Genomic DNA, 15,921 nt, shown 5'->3' on the forward strand with positions numbered 1-15,921 from the left:
TTTTAGATCCTTTTTCGTTCCTATTTGGATTTTACCAAATATTCAAGTACCTTGCAAGAAAGAAAGATATTCGAAAGTAAAAGTAATCTAAACAGATATAAATAACACAAATTCGTAATAAAAATGATGTAAATGTTAATGATATTTTAGGTATATTTTGGGCTTAACAACATCCCATCAGGACCCGGAGCTTTTGATGGATGGATTTGATGTAAGGCATGAATCACTTCTTCCCGGGTAAAAGGTTCACTAAGCTCCTCTCTCTAGTCCTCACTCAACCTAGAATCCACCGCCTGAGCAAACTCAACTTCACCACTCGGAGAGGAAGAAATGAATAAATCACCAAAATAATTTGTAATAACCTCAGCAACCTGTGCTTGACCAGATACCCACTCACCATTGGTATTCTTAATCCTGTGAATGGTGTTATTTCGCCTCCTAGTCGATGATTTTGCATGGAAATATGCCGTATTGCGGTCTCCAGATTTAAGCCACTCAGTTCGGGATCTCTGTTTCCACATAACTTCCTCCTTTTCCAACAACTGATTTAGCTGTACTCCCAATTCCTACTCACGGCCCCGCTGATTAGGATCCACCTTCCTCTGAATAGCCTCAATCTTCCCCTTAACCTCGCGAATCTGATGATTTATAGACCCGAATAGAGTATGATTCCACTCCGCTAAATCACGCCCCACAACTTTTAGCCTGTTAGTTAAAAGGAATCCCCCATCCGCCGTAGCCCTCCAACGATCGGTAATAATTCTTCGACAACCCGGGTCCCCGATCCACATATTCTCGAATCTGAACTGAGCTTGTCGCCTACATTGTGTCGAAAAAACTGCCACCGTATTAATTAAGATTGGATTGTGGTCTGAACAAATTCGAGTTAAAGTAGTAATTGCCGCTTCAGAAAAAAGATTGTGCCAGGATGGTGATGCAACAAAACGATCCAGGACCTCCCATATTGCCTCCTCTCCCGCTCTACGGTTATACCATGTGAAATCCATTGCTGCACTCTCAAAGGGAATAAGATTATTATCAACCAGACACTCACGAAAGGCAGCCATTGAATTATCATCCCGTGATCGTCCTCCTCTCTTCTTCGAACTCCATAAAATCTCATTAAAATCACCAAAAGCAAGTAGAGGAAGAGAATCAAGGTTGCAAATATAATCCGTAAGCTCCCATGTATTCCTTTTTAATTGGGCTTCATGCCACCCATAAATCCCCACACCACGCCATTCCAAATTGAACTGTTTGACAAAAAAATAAATACAGTGTCGTGAGTACCGATTAATAGTTACATCAATCTCTTTTTTCCACCCTAATATCAAGCCCCCACTCCGACCAACCGCATCCACAAAAAATATATTATAAGCTTGTATCTCCTTCTGAAAATAGTTGCACTCATTCTTCCTTAATCTAGTCTCCATAAGAAAGAATATATCCGGACAATACTCTCTCAAAACTTTTTTGAGAGCACGAAACGTCCAAGCATTGCCCAAACCTTGGACATTCCAACTTAATAGTTTCATGGCGCAGGGTGGGGCCCCTTAGCGGCCTCCACCTGTTGGTCCCTTGTAAGGTTGCAAATATAGTTCCAAGGGGGGGTTAGGAACTATTTTACCTTTTTTTTAAAATAATTTGGGCAGATTTCTTTTCTTTAAGAAAAGTTTATCTAACAGCGGCGCTTAGCACTCAGCAAGACACTGGCTTAGTCAACTAGTGACTAGGACAGCTTCGTTGCTTAGGTCAGGAAATAGCACTTAGAGTCTATTACTGAACCTTCTCGTTGGTAGCGCACAACTCAGCTTGACCTCTTTTACTTGGTCAGTTTTAGTTTGTTTTAAGCAAGCAGTGTAAATAAGGAGTTAAGGTTTAGAAATACTTCACTCAGCAGATTTATCCAGGTTCGGCTTCTTCTAAGCCTACGTCCTGTCCCCGGAACACTTCCGAGATTTCAAATCCTCTACTGAGCTCTTTAAAGGTAGAGCCTCAAACCTTTTACAATATCAGCAATTGAGTATGACAAGATTACCTTCCTCTATACTTCTACTCAATCCTAATCTCTCCGCTGAGTACTTAAAACCGAGTACTCAGCCTCTCCTTTCTACTTCTAGAAATGATAAAGATTTTGTCCTAAACAACAATTGCTAGAACACCTTAGATGATTGAAAAACAATCACTTTAGAATTTTACACAAATGAATAGACTTTGTAGTGTAAGAATTTTGCTTTGCTTCTGATGGAGAACTTTTGTATACGTTTGGTCAGCGTAAAGGCTTTTTGCTCAAAATTCTCTATGGAATGTGGATTCTGAATGCTCTATTTATAGAGAGCTATGAGAGCTTCTGGTTATTTCGAATTTCGAAATAACCGTTGGAGGGAAACGGCTACAAGTCGTTTTCACTGAGTCTGCCAGCAGTTCTCTTTAGCCAATCAGATTCCAGCGTCTTCTGTTCTTCGATCAGTGTGACAGTATGTTCCTCCATTTTGGGTAATGTCAACCAGACAGCTTGCTGTGTCTTCTGGTTTTTACTTAAGGAGGAAATACTTTGTCTGGAATCTGTCTTATGGTCATCAGTTGTCTTGTACGTTTTGTCGAGACAGCTCAGCAGCTTCATACCGAAGTTGTCTACGTGGATCTTCTCGATCCTTCTTTACTTAGCATGCGTCTCATTACTTCAACGGCAACGTTTTGAAGACACGCGGGCTGAGTGATCTTGGGTTTGTTTGACTTGGGCCTTGACTTCCATATAGGGCTTGAGCCTTATGATCTTTATGTCTTATGATAAATTATAAACTCAACATTGAACAAACACATTAGTAACAATAAGCCAAAGCATTTAAACTTAGTGTGTTGTAGAATATTTACTTTTACTTAATTAATTTTGTCAAATCAAAATCTTGTGGAAAGGTGTTTCAACACCACCCTCTGGTCCAAAGTAAGTAACCGTTTGTTATTAGTAGTATCCACATTCATCTCAACCCCTTCCATGTCTGTGTACTGCCGTTTATGTTTTAAAACATCTCGATGATCCTCCATCGTAACATTTGCAGTAGCTGATTTGCTGGCGCTAGCCCTTGCCAACCTCTTCATTTTAACTCTACAAAGTGGGGCCTGCTTATTGACCGTTGCCACAACCATTGAAGACTCCACTTCATCATCAATCTGCTTTGCCCCGCTAATATTTGGATTAGAAGACTCAGAGCTCTTATCAATTGTCGCGTTGCTTACTTGAGGTTGCACCTGATCTACAACCTTAACAGTAATGGGAGCACAACAAATCGAAGCCGCACCTTCAGCGGCATTTTCCTGAATATTCCCTTGGAATAACCCTCTCTGAATGCTTGAGCTTTTTCCCTCTTTGCTTTTGTCTAGACTCCACTTTCCTTCATCCGATTTTGACTTATACCCACATTCCACCATGCGAATCCTAGCCGGTGAGGCCCGCAATGAGGGATCATATTGCCAATCCCCCTCCTCTCTTTCCTTAGTCTCAATCTCGCAATCTTCATGAACATGACCTATCACACCACAGTTGTAACAGAAATTTGGAAGTTTCTCGTAGCGGCATCGAACCCATTTTTCCACACCTCCCACATTCAATTTAACACCCCTTAATAGAGGTTTGGTAATATCCACATCCACCCTAACACGAACAAAAGGAGCAAATTTTGGTTTATTCTCATCCAAACATACCACTGTACCCACACGTCCTCCAATTTTTATTATGGTATCATCCGCACGACATGATAACGGAATGTCATAGAAACGAATCCAAAAGCTGCATAGGGAAAAATCCAAATCTGATAGACTATCAACTCCCTCAATAGCCTTTATAACGACAAGGTTCCTGTCATAGTGCCAAGGAGATTCATGAAGAATCCGCTCACGATCTCTATAGGATTGGAATTCAATCATGAACAGATTTTCATCACAATCACTGCAGCTAAAACCCTTATTTGTCTGCCAAATGTTATGGAAAGCATTAGACAAGGCTTTAATATTAAGAGGCTTTGCTGAAATTAATTTTCCAGCCAAAGACAAGGATCGATGCTCATTACCAGACAGGCCAGTCGTGATTTCCACCGCCACACTTTCCTCCTCTATTAATTTTAGATTTTTCATCAAGCCATCCACCGATTCAGCCATTAGAAATGAATGGAAGGAAAAAAAAACCTTAATTAAATAATATAGTAAATAAACAGATTGCCTAATTGTAAATACTTTGAGGTGGATTTTTCATCAAGCCATCCACCAACAGATTGCCTAATTGTACCCAAACCAAATAATATAGTAAATAAAAAAACCTTAATTAATCAACACCGCCTCAGCCTATACCAATCAACCACCGCTCCACCGCTTCAGCCAACAGAACAATCAAGGAAAGAAAAACAGAAGGCCTATCGCAAAGAGACCATATCAACTAGAAATGGGAAATTGAAAACCTAACAACCACCACCGTCTATGCCTAGTCCATCCACCGCTTCACAGAAACCACCAGAAAAATTAGACACAACAGAAAAACAATCAGTAGATGGGAACCCAGAAAGGAAACGACCAAAAACGAAATCGATAAACAAAGGAGACACAATCGAAAACAAACTCGATAAACAAAGAGAAAACCAAAAAGGCCAAAACCCTAGCAGAGCAGGCAAAACCACACAAGTGGCCGTTTTGAAATCAGAATATACATGTTAAAATATTATTACTTGTTAATGAATGGTTCTGTTAAATTTCTATACAAATTGAGTAATTGAGATAGATTAGAAGCCAAATGTGATCCATAATAGATCATGGAACAAATGATAAAATTTTGGATAAAAACAATACATAATCTAAGTTATTATTTAAAAAAAAAAATTTGAACAATTGTGTATGTTCAGTTTATGTTTGTATGCCGCTTATTCAACCGTGGGTCACTGAAATTCTTATAAATTTTTAAAGGTCAAATATATTAAATGTACCGATTTTACTAGTTTGACATAATTCTATTTTACTAGTTTGACATAATTCAAAATCATTACTTACAAATAGTTTTTTAAAAGTGAATTTATATATAAATTTCCAATTTTTTTTAACACTAACCGGATCAATTTAATCAGATTTATTTAGGTTTATGGATTCAGCTGGATTGAGTTTAGATAATGGGCTTACATTAGCAATGTTTGGCCCAAATTTAACTTAAATCACTATTAGGTTAGATGGGATTGTTTTGGGCTTGAAAATAGATTATGCAGCACAGTCCGTATAAACCCCTTATGTCAAATACATAAATATCAATAATTAAGTAAAAAATTACAACTAAGTCATATCAGCAAATTTAATTCTTAATATGTCATTATTTTCCATATATTATGATTTTATATTATAATTTAAAAGCTCTAAACTCCAATTCATAAATTATAAACCCTAAAAATTATATACTAGACTTCTAATTTATAAATTCTTATCCTTAAAATATATTAAAAGTACTGATTTTACAAGTTTGATATAATCCAAAATTATGACTTGACATAGTTGTAAATAGTTTTTAAAAAATGAATTTCTCTGTAAATTTCCCTATATAATATACATATTTTAAATTATAATACATCTTTAATTTAAATTTATATATCTTTCAAAAAAAATTTAAATTTATGTATTTTTTTATAAACTACAAAAAATATATATATTATAATTATATTAATAGGTGGACCAAATTGGCATGTTATTTTTGTATAAATTGCAAGCCTGTCAATAAATAGGCATGATTAAATTTATTTTATTTAATAATTTTTTTTAAAAAAAATTTGCGCAATGCGCTTACATTAAAGAAGAAAGAAAAATCCACACCAGACCCGGATGTGATTCGAACCCATGACCTCCTAAGGCATAAGCCTTATTCCTAATTAGACCTGGCCATGGCCGGGCTCGTGCCGGCTGATCAGGCTTTTCGGTAAAAGTACTCAATCCAAGCTCAGTTATGTCCGTTATAAATTTAGGCGGGTTTGGACCAGTCTGGGTTCGGACTTAAAAATCAAATCTCATGCCTAGCTCATATAAACCCATCTAAATATATATACATAATTTTTAATTATGAAAAATAAATTTATATTTAAAAGTAAATATTTAATATATAAATATATAAATTAATTAGTTAATATTAATAGACGGGTCGGCCCTTGTTACTTTAAGCAATCCCAAGTCCGCCCAAAAAACAGGTGGGCTTTAGCAGGCCCCTAAACTTAATTTATACTGTCTAAGCCGGCCTAAGGGACATGGGATTGGGCAGACCGGACGGGTATCCGGATCCGTGGACAAGTGTATTCCTAATTAATATTTAAATAATAGTATAACTGAAATAAATAATCTTAAATTTGAATTCCTTCCAAGTTAATGGTTTGAAATTCCAAGTTCCAGAAAACTGGCCTGGTGGCATATAAAAATAGGAAAAGACGAAAATGCCCAAGAAGAGTAATGTACAAAAAAATGCAGCAGGGTAGAGTACAAAAGGTTAGAAAGAAAGAAAGACAAAGACTAGTCAATGGGCCCAAAAGTCCTTTATGGTCAAACACTAGTCAACACAAACTTGTGACGTGGCTTCTTGATTTTGTCCACTCATGGTGAAAATATTTGGAAGGCGATTTAATTGCCAAAATAATTTTGGATGTGGTGGAATATTTGCTACACACAAAGTAAGAGTATGTTTGGTTTAGTGGTTGCTATTTATTTTTCATTATTACCATTGTTATTAATAATAAATATAGTCTATCAATTTTTGGTACTGGAACTTGAGATTAAATTGGTATTATTTTATAAAGATTAAAGCGTTAAATTTCGGTATGCAAATCTAAATTGGTATCATTTCATACATTAAAACTGAAATTGTGTTATTTTATACATTGAGATTAAATTAGCATTTTTTCAAAAACTTATAAAACAAGTTTAGTACATTATCAGTAAAAATATATGTATAATTTAAAAAGTAATAAGGAGAGCAATTATCAGCTCTTTTATCTCTTTTTACAAGACTTCACCATCGAATATATATGTTATCACATACTGATCGTTGATTTGCGAAGATAATAGACTTTTTATTAAAACAAATCGTGGTAATGATTCCAATTTTCAACCTATATATCCACTTATTAAGCTAATTCATGTAGACGGTAAGTGGCAGAATTTCGACTTTAGTCATATGTAACTCACATAATTGATTGGAGCCTAGAAATTAAGAATTTTTTTTATTGTTCGTAAATTATCATTTTTCACATAATGGATTTGAGGTAGAGAAAGTATGAATTTATTTATTATTCGCAAATTATCGTTTTGGTTCGTATTTTATGATTTTTGTTTGAGTTATCCTTTTATGGTTTTGGTTCGTATTAAATGGATTCTCATTTTATAAAATACGAACCAAAATAAAAAAAATGAGAACCCGTTATCATTTTATAAAATGTGAACCATTGAATTTACTTTAATTCAAAATTACACTGAAAATGGATTGAATAAGAAGATGAGGTTGAGTTTTCTTGAAGGAGAGATGCGCCGCCGTAAGCGATAAACACCAAGATCCCTTCCGCCGTCGACTACGCCGATCTCAACCTCCTGATGGCGGAGCCGTTCTTCTACCCGCTAGACGACCACGTCGATATCCGAGTTCTCTTCAATCTAAAATATCGCGGTGGCCCTCCTCCGGCGACGGTCCTCCCTAAACCTCCGATAAAGGCTTTATGCTCCTCTGTTCCAGCGAAGAACATTAACACGGTTACAGATTCGGCCGCAACTGTTTCAGAATTTGGGGGAATTCTTTCGGTGAAAATCTCCCAAGCAGCATATGATAGGTGTTTGCCCTAGGAAGGTTGGGGAATTGAAACAAGCTTTAACTGCAATTTGGGGTCTCAAAGAGTCTTGGAGGCTGATCTTACTTGGCAGAGGGTTTTACCAAGTTATGCTAAACTCCAAAGAGGCGAAAGCTGCTGCAATCAGTAGAGGGATAATCAATGTCAAGTTAGGGACCTTCCGTCTTCAGCCATGGAAAGCAGACTTTGATCCGTTCGCGGAAAAAACAACTCATGCACATGTTTAGATTCGTCTATATGCTTTGCCTTGGGAATACTCGGATACACAAATATTGTCGGATATTGCCAGAGGCTTGGGTGGTCTTAGTCGGTTAGATAAAGCCACACTTGATGGAGATTTTGGTCATTATGCCAGAATGTTAGTTGATATTGATCTGGCTTCGGATCTTCCAACTACACTGCGTATTGAAAGAGAGGGGAAGCAATTCTAGATTGATGTTGTTTATGAGAAGCTTCCCAATTTCTGTAAACTCTGCTCGAACATAGGGCATTTGGCCTATGATTATAAAAAGAATTTGAAGCCTGAGCCTAAGCTGAAGAAGGTCACTGAACTGCAGAAATCAATGCCGAATTCTCCACAACTCAGGGGACAGCCTAGGGATGTTGAAGATAGCTCTAACAAAGCATGGGTAGCTGTCTCGGCTGCCACCAATAGAATCATACAAGCACTAGAGGTGCCGCAAAGTGATACTAATAATCCAATCAGAGAGGTCGTGAAAGACAGCCCTGAACATGTCTTAGAAGAGGAAGAGTTAGAACGACCACCTTCACCTGGCAATTCAAATATAAGCAATTTTAAGGAGCCCATGGGAAGTTCGGTTAACAGCTAGGCAGATGAAATGGAAGCAGAAAATCAGAACTGGGAAACTGTGACATCTAGGAAAAAAGGTCAGCAGCGTGCAAGTCCAACTTTGAGTCAATCAACCCGAGTGAAACGGGTCAGCAAGCCGCCAATACATTTTACATGACAGTCCTATACTGGAACTACAGAGGTATCTTCAATCCAGGTACCCAGAGTTACTTATTTAATTTATGTCAGATTCATAAACCTGAGCCAATCAGATTCCAGCGTCTTCTGTTCTTCGGTCAGTGTGTCAGTATGTTCCACCATTTTGGGTAACGTCAACCAGACAGCTTGTTGTGTCTTCTGATCTTTACTAAATGGGGAAATACTTTGTCTGGAAGCTGTCTTATAGTCAGCAGCTGCCTTATAGTCAGCAGCTGTCTTGCATGTTTTGTCGAGACAGCTCAGCAGCTTCATACCGAAGTTGTCTACGTGGATCTTCTCGATCCTTCTTTACTCAGCATGCGTTTCATCACTTCAATGGCGACGTTTTGGATATACGCGGGCTGAGTGGTCTTTGGCTTGTTTGACTTGGGCCTTGATTTCCATATAGGGCTTGAGCCTTATGATCTTTATGTCTTATGATAAATTATAAACTCAACATGGAACAAACACATTAGTAACACTAAATCAAAGCATTTAAACTTAGTGTGTTGTAGAATATTTACTTTCACTTAATTAATTTTGTCAAATCAAAATCTTGTGGAAAAGTGTTTCAACAAACTCCCCCATTTTGATGTTGGCAAAACTAATCAGCAAGGAACTCAGTATGAGCTCCCCCATGATAGTTGACCTTTTCAATTAAGTGAACTCCCCCGTGAGGACAGAAGTACTGACTTAGTTTTATTCTAAACATTCTAAGGTTTAGCTGAATAAGCCTAAGATCAGTTTTCAGTTATAGGTCAGCTTATGGGTCATATTCTATTTTACTCAGTATTCAGCGGAAGTGATGTATAGTGACGGAGCGCTGAGTAAATCATTTGTTCAATGGTTTATATTTGACAAGTTCAAACATTTATATGCAGCATGCATTTATATAATACTTGGCATTTGATGGATGAATACTCAATAATTTAAATACGAATGCAAGTATTTCAGAAGTTAGACATATTGTTTAAAACAAAACAACAAACAAGATAACGAAATAACAAAATAAACTTCTTCTTCCTAACTTCTAACACTCTAGTTGAAAACGAAATAACAAAATAAACTTCTTCTTCCTAACTTCTAACACTCTAGTTTCTTTCACTTAGAGTTCCTTCTCCTTAGTTGCCACTTTTCTCCCCCGTTTTTCCAGCATCAGGAGTAGGCAAATCAACGGTAGGGGCAGGAGAATTTGCCTGATCCTGCAGCACACGTATTTGACCCTCCAAGGAATTCATGTGACTGACCATAGTCAACATGAGTTCGGTCATTTTGGTCAGTTGAGCATGTGTTGGTGGCTGCGGCTGGACAGAGGAGAAGTGATTGATCAAATCATGGATTTCACGCAGAATATGGTGAGTGACAGGTGGATGAGAGGACTGAGCATGAGTTGGTGGAGGATGGGCTTGTTCTTGAAGCAGAGTGTTAACTGAGGCGATGACACGCCGTCCTGACTCAGTGGCACCTAGATGTGCATATTTGGCAGGAGTGGGCTCACACTGAGTGCCTTGTGTAGTGACAGGACTACAAGGCGTGTTGACCGCAGGTGCTGAGTCGCTTTGAGCTTGAGGTGGAAGTGGAGCTTCTTTTGGACTTGCAGGGGTCTTGGCTTGTTTCTCACTTGGAGGAACAGAGGCTTGATTTTGTGGAGACCCTTCTGGAGCAGCATGGCCTTCAAGAACAGGTTCTTCATCTGTTCTCAGTTTCTTCTCAGCTGACTCAGCTAGGTCCTGATCAGCTTTCCTCTTGTTTCTTTCCATCAGTCTTATCTTTCTCGGGACAGTATGAATATCCTTCGAGTATGCTCCCTTTTTCTTCTTCTTCTCAGCTTCAGCAACCTCAGATGGCATAGTAGAAGGATTCTCAGTTGGAGGTTCATTGATTGGTTCTGTACCGTCAGCAGTGTGTGCAGCTTCAGCCATAACATCATCTATAATGGCATCCAGGTTTGTCAGATTTTCCATTTCTCCAATGGGTTGCTCACCCTCAGCCATAGGATCGTCCTCCTCAGAGGTTTCATTCTCGTCATACCCTTTCAGGGGTTGGCTGTGTGATAGTCCATTCAGCAGACATGCTGTGATAGCAGTTCCTGTTGAACTTATTTCATCAACAGTTTCTATGTTCTGGTCTTGTATTATCCTGGTGATGAGAGAACCTAAACAGAGCTTCCTTCCACTTCGTTGAAAGGATCCTACCAGAAATACAGGTAGATTGAATGGAGTGCTGGTCAGCATATGCCAGATGAAACACTGTTCAAAGTTAGAGGCAGATGAGGGAGAGCTGAGTTTAGGGAAGATAAAGTTGGTCAGCAAAAAGTGGGCCATCTTCTGATTTTTGCCCATGCAGGTGCTGGGTACTTCTCCCTTGTAGTTTCTGGGTTTACAGAACCCCTTCATCTTCTCTACGGTGGCTTTCGGTATCGGCTCCTTTGTTGTTCTGAACTGGATCCCTGTATTTGGTATCTCTAGCAATGTGGCTAGATATTCAGGGGTTATCACTATCTTTTGACCCTTGACTGTGGTCTCTAGGTAGTCAGAGTCATCTGCATCAACATGCAGGTTGGAGTAGAACTCTCTCACCATTGTGGGATAGGTTTGACCGGAAAGAGAGAAGAGACCTGTCCATTTGTTGTTTTTGATCCATTCACAGAATGGAGTCTCTGAAGAGATGAAATCAGGATGGAAGAATCGACTCCTTAGTACCTCTTGATTCTTGGCCCAAGAGTGTACTTTGATCATTTTTCTCATTAGGCTAGTTGAAGGACCAGCCTGGTCAGAGGATTTGAGAGTTGGAGAGAAATAACTTTCGTTATAAGACATTTTTGAAGTTTTGAAGCTCTTTGGAAAATTTAGAAGCTTTCTTAGGGTTCAATGTATATGTGACGAGGGTAGTGGGTTAGTATTTACTATTTATAGATTTTATGGTTTAGGGTTCCGTTTGAATTTTATCCAGTTTTGCTCTGGGTTGTCCAATCGGCAGAAACCCTGACACTTATGACACTATTAAGACGTTATTCGGCGCATGCGCAGTACAGGTGTCACTTCGCGTGTAGTGACATTAAATGCTAATAAGTGCTTTTACTTAGCGTTTGTTGATATAAACGTTTCATATTCTAAGTAGTCAATGCATTCTTTAAGGATGGTTTTTAGTTCAAGTTCGAAAACTAATTTACTCAGTGTGCAAGATTACTCAGTATTGTATATTCAGTCAGTTTCAATGACATACTCAGCAAACAATGAATCATTCAGCATGTAATTCATTCAGCATTCAATAATCATTTATGCACATAAATTTACTGAAGATAATTAAACATACCAATTGCTTCTCTCAGTATGCTGAACTGCTCACGAGCCAGTGGCTTCGTGAAGATATCCGCCAGCTGTTCGTCCGTTGGGACATAAGTCAGCTTAATTTCTTTCTTAAGTACATGATCTCTGATGAAATGATGTCTTATGCTGACATGCTTCATCCTGCTGTGCTGGATTGGGTTCTTTGAGAGGTCAATTGCACTCTTGTTGTCGCATTTGACTTCAATTGTCTTTGTTTGAACACCATAATCTTCAAGCTGTTGCTTAATCCAAAGGACTTGAGCAACACAGCTTCCAGCAGCAATGTACTCAGCTTCAGTTATGGACAGGGCTACTGACACCTGCTTCTTGCTGAACCAAGATACAAGACAGATTCCTAGGAATTGGCATCCTCCAGAGGTGCTTTTTCTTTCCAGCTTGTCTCGTCCATAGTCAGCGTCAGTGTATCCGATGAGTGTAAAGTCATGAGTATTTGGATACTACAGACCTGCATTTACTGAGCTTTGCAAATATCTAAGGATCCTTTTTACAGCTATGTAATGGGATTCCTTAGGGTTAGCTTGATATCTAGCACAATAACATACTGAGAACTGAATGTACGGTCTACTTGCTGTTAAGTAAAGTAAAGAGCCAATCATACCTCGGTATAACTTGCTGTCTACTGACTTACCATTTTCATCGGCACAAAGGACAGTGTCAGTGCCCATAGGAGTGGATATTGGCTTACAATGTTCTAGTTCATATTTCTTCAATATCTCCTTGGCATATTTAGCTTGACTTATGAATATGCCATTCTTTCCTTGCTTAATTTGAAGTCCGAGGAAGAAGTTGAGTTCTCCCATCATTGACATTTCGAATTCAGTCTGCATTTGTTTGCTAAATTCCTTGCACATAGATTCATTAGTAGCACCAAATATAATATCATCCACATATATTTGTGCCAGCAGGGTATCTTTACCCTTTCTCTTAATGAATAAGGTTGTATCAGCTTGACCCCTGACGTAACCTCTAGTCAGTAAGAAGTTGGTCAGCCTCTCATACCAAGCACGTGGTGCTTGCTTGAGTCCGTACAGAGCCTTTTTTAGTTTGTAAACATGATTTGGGAACTTAGGGTCCTCAAACCCTGGAGGCTGATTTACATAGACCTCCTCGTCTATTACTCCATTAAGAAATGCACTTTTGACATCCATTTGAAACAGTTTAAAGTTCATGTAAGATGCATATGCATATAAAATCCTAATAGCTTCTAGCCTTGCCACTGGGGCAAAGGTCTCACCGTAGTCTATACCTTCTTGCTGACTGTAGCCCTGAGCTACAAGTCTTGCCTTGTTTCTGACTACGTTTCCTTGCTCATCTAGTTTGTTCCTGAAGACCCATCTTGTTCCAATGGTCTTTTGGCTCCTAGGATGTGGCACTAGCTCCCATACATTATTCCTCCTGAACTGATTGAGTTCCTCTTGCATGGCATTCATCCAGAATTCGTCATCCTCAGCTTCGGCAAAGTTCTTCGGCTCAAGTACTGAGACAAAAGCTACATTGCCGAGTATTTCCTTAGTTGATTTCTTATCATCAGCGTATTTCCAGTCGAGTCAAGAATTGCATTTTCTGAATGCCCTCTTGGGACTCTTATCTCCTTTGGTAGACTTGTGTCTTGATCTATCTGTGTTTCAACATTCTCTGCAGAAGTAGATAGGTCAGTGAAAGTAATTTTAGGTTCACTCTTACTTTTGGTCAGCCGTTTTATGAAGGACTCAGTGGCTGGTTCTTGATTAGCAGGTGCTGAGTTTAGTTCATCTTCTGTCAGCGGCTGGTATCTTCCTGCAGGGTTAGTTTCATCGAATTGCACATGTATAGATTCTTCTAATACTTGAGTTCTCTTATTAAAAACTCTGTATGCTTTGCTGTTTGTTGAGTAGCCTAGAAAGATAGCCTCATCAGCTTTTGAATCAAATTTGGCTAAGCTATCTTTGGTATTTAAAATAAAACACCTACAGCCAAAGGCACGAAAGTATCCAATGTTGGGCTTTCGTCCTTTCCAAAGTTCATATGGGGTTTTCTTAAGTATAGGTCTAACTAAAGCCCTATTCAGAATATAGCATGCTGTGTTGACAGCTTCTCCCCAAAAATATTTTGGAAGCCTATGCTCATCCAGCATTGTCCTAGCAATCTCAACCAGAGTTCTGTTCTTCCTTTCATCAACCCCATTTTGCTGAGGCGTTCGAGGAGCAGAGAAATTGTGGTCAATGCCGTTGGCTTCACAGAATTCAACAAACTTTTGGTTCTTGAATTCTCCACCATTATCACTACGGATATGAGCTAATTTTAGGTCTTTCTCATTTTCAATTTTTCTAACCAAGTTTGAAAATGTCTCAAAAGTCTCATCCTTACTGGTCAGCAGGATAACCCATGTGTACCGAGAGAAATCATCTACAACAACCAAGGAAAACCTTCTTCCACCCAGACTCAGCGGCTGGACTGGACCAAAGAGATCCAAGTGTAGCATTTCTAACGGACGTTTAGTTGAGACAATGTTTTTACTTTGAAAAGATTGCTTGGTTTGTTTTCCAGCTTGGCAGGCATGGCATAATTGATCTCTTTGAAATTTAAGTTCAGGCAGTCCCTCAACCAATTGCTTTCTTGCTAATTTGGCCAGGAGGTCCATGCTTACATGACCAAGTCTCCTGTGCCATAGCCAGGAATTTTCTTCCTTTGTGACTAAGCATACAGTTTTTGAAAACTTCTTTTCAAGGTTTAGCATAAAGACATTGTCTATCCGAGGGGCAGTTAAAATTAACTCATTTGATTTTCCCTCATATATTTTACATCCAGTTTCGTCAACTATAACTTTTCTTCCATTATCACATAGCTGAGCTACGCTGAGTAAGTTATATTTGAGTCCACTGACTAGGGAGACAGATTCAATAGTGGGATTACCTCCAACGGTGCCTGATCCTACTATTTTACCCTTTTTGTTGTCTCCAAAACTTACGCTTCCTCCTCGTTTATGTTCGAACGTGATGAATTGAGTTTCATCACCCGTCATATGCCTTGAGCATGCGCTGTCAATATACCACATTTTTTACTTCTCGGCACATCTCAGGCTTACCTGCATTGTAATCAGTTTCCTTTAGGTACCCAATTCTTTTTGGGTCCTGACTTGTTAGGTTCAACAGGTAAAGCATCATATTTTATTTTATGGCGGCATACATGGATAGTATGGCCATTCTTTCCACAGAAGTCACAACTGACCTTCTGTTTAGGATTTTTTACTGACTTGTCAGCACCCCAGTGCTGAGCATGCCAGCACACTTTAGTAGTGTGTCCTAACTTCCCATAAAAATCACATTGGACTTTTCGCTGGGGATTTCTTCTCTGCTGAGTACCTTGGTACTGTGTACCTTGATACTGAGTTCTCAGCGGAAAATTGTTTTTGTTTGGAACCTTTAATTGGTTCTGAATGGTTGTGACATCCTTCCTCAGTTTCTTTGAAACTGACTGGACTTCAGAGACAGACTCATGAATGATTTTCATATTTTCATGCAAAACTGAGTTGTCTTGAAGAAGGTATCTGAGGTCACTCAGTTTGACCTCTTCTACTTCATCACAGCGCCGGCTGAGTGCTTTAATCTTCCTATTACACTTTTTAACAAGTGTATAGAGATCACTCAGGGCGTTACCCATTTCATTTCTGAGTTGAGAGAGTGAGATTACCTCATTAGATTGCTCCTCATTATCTGACTCATCAGATTGGTCAGCATGCTCACAAATGCATGGCTCA

This window comes from Euphorbia lathyris, chromosome 9 (genome assembly GCF_963576675.1).
Source record: "Euphorbia lathyris chromosome 9, ddEupLath1.1, whole genome shotgun sequence".
In the NCBI taxonomy this organism is placed as follows: Eukaryota; Viridiplantae; Streptophyta; class Magnoliopsida; order Malpighiales; family Euphorbiaceae; genus Euphorbia; species Euphorbia lathyris.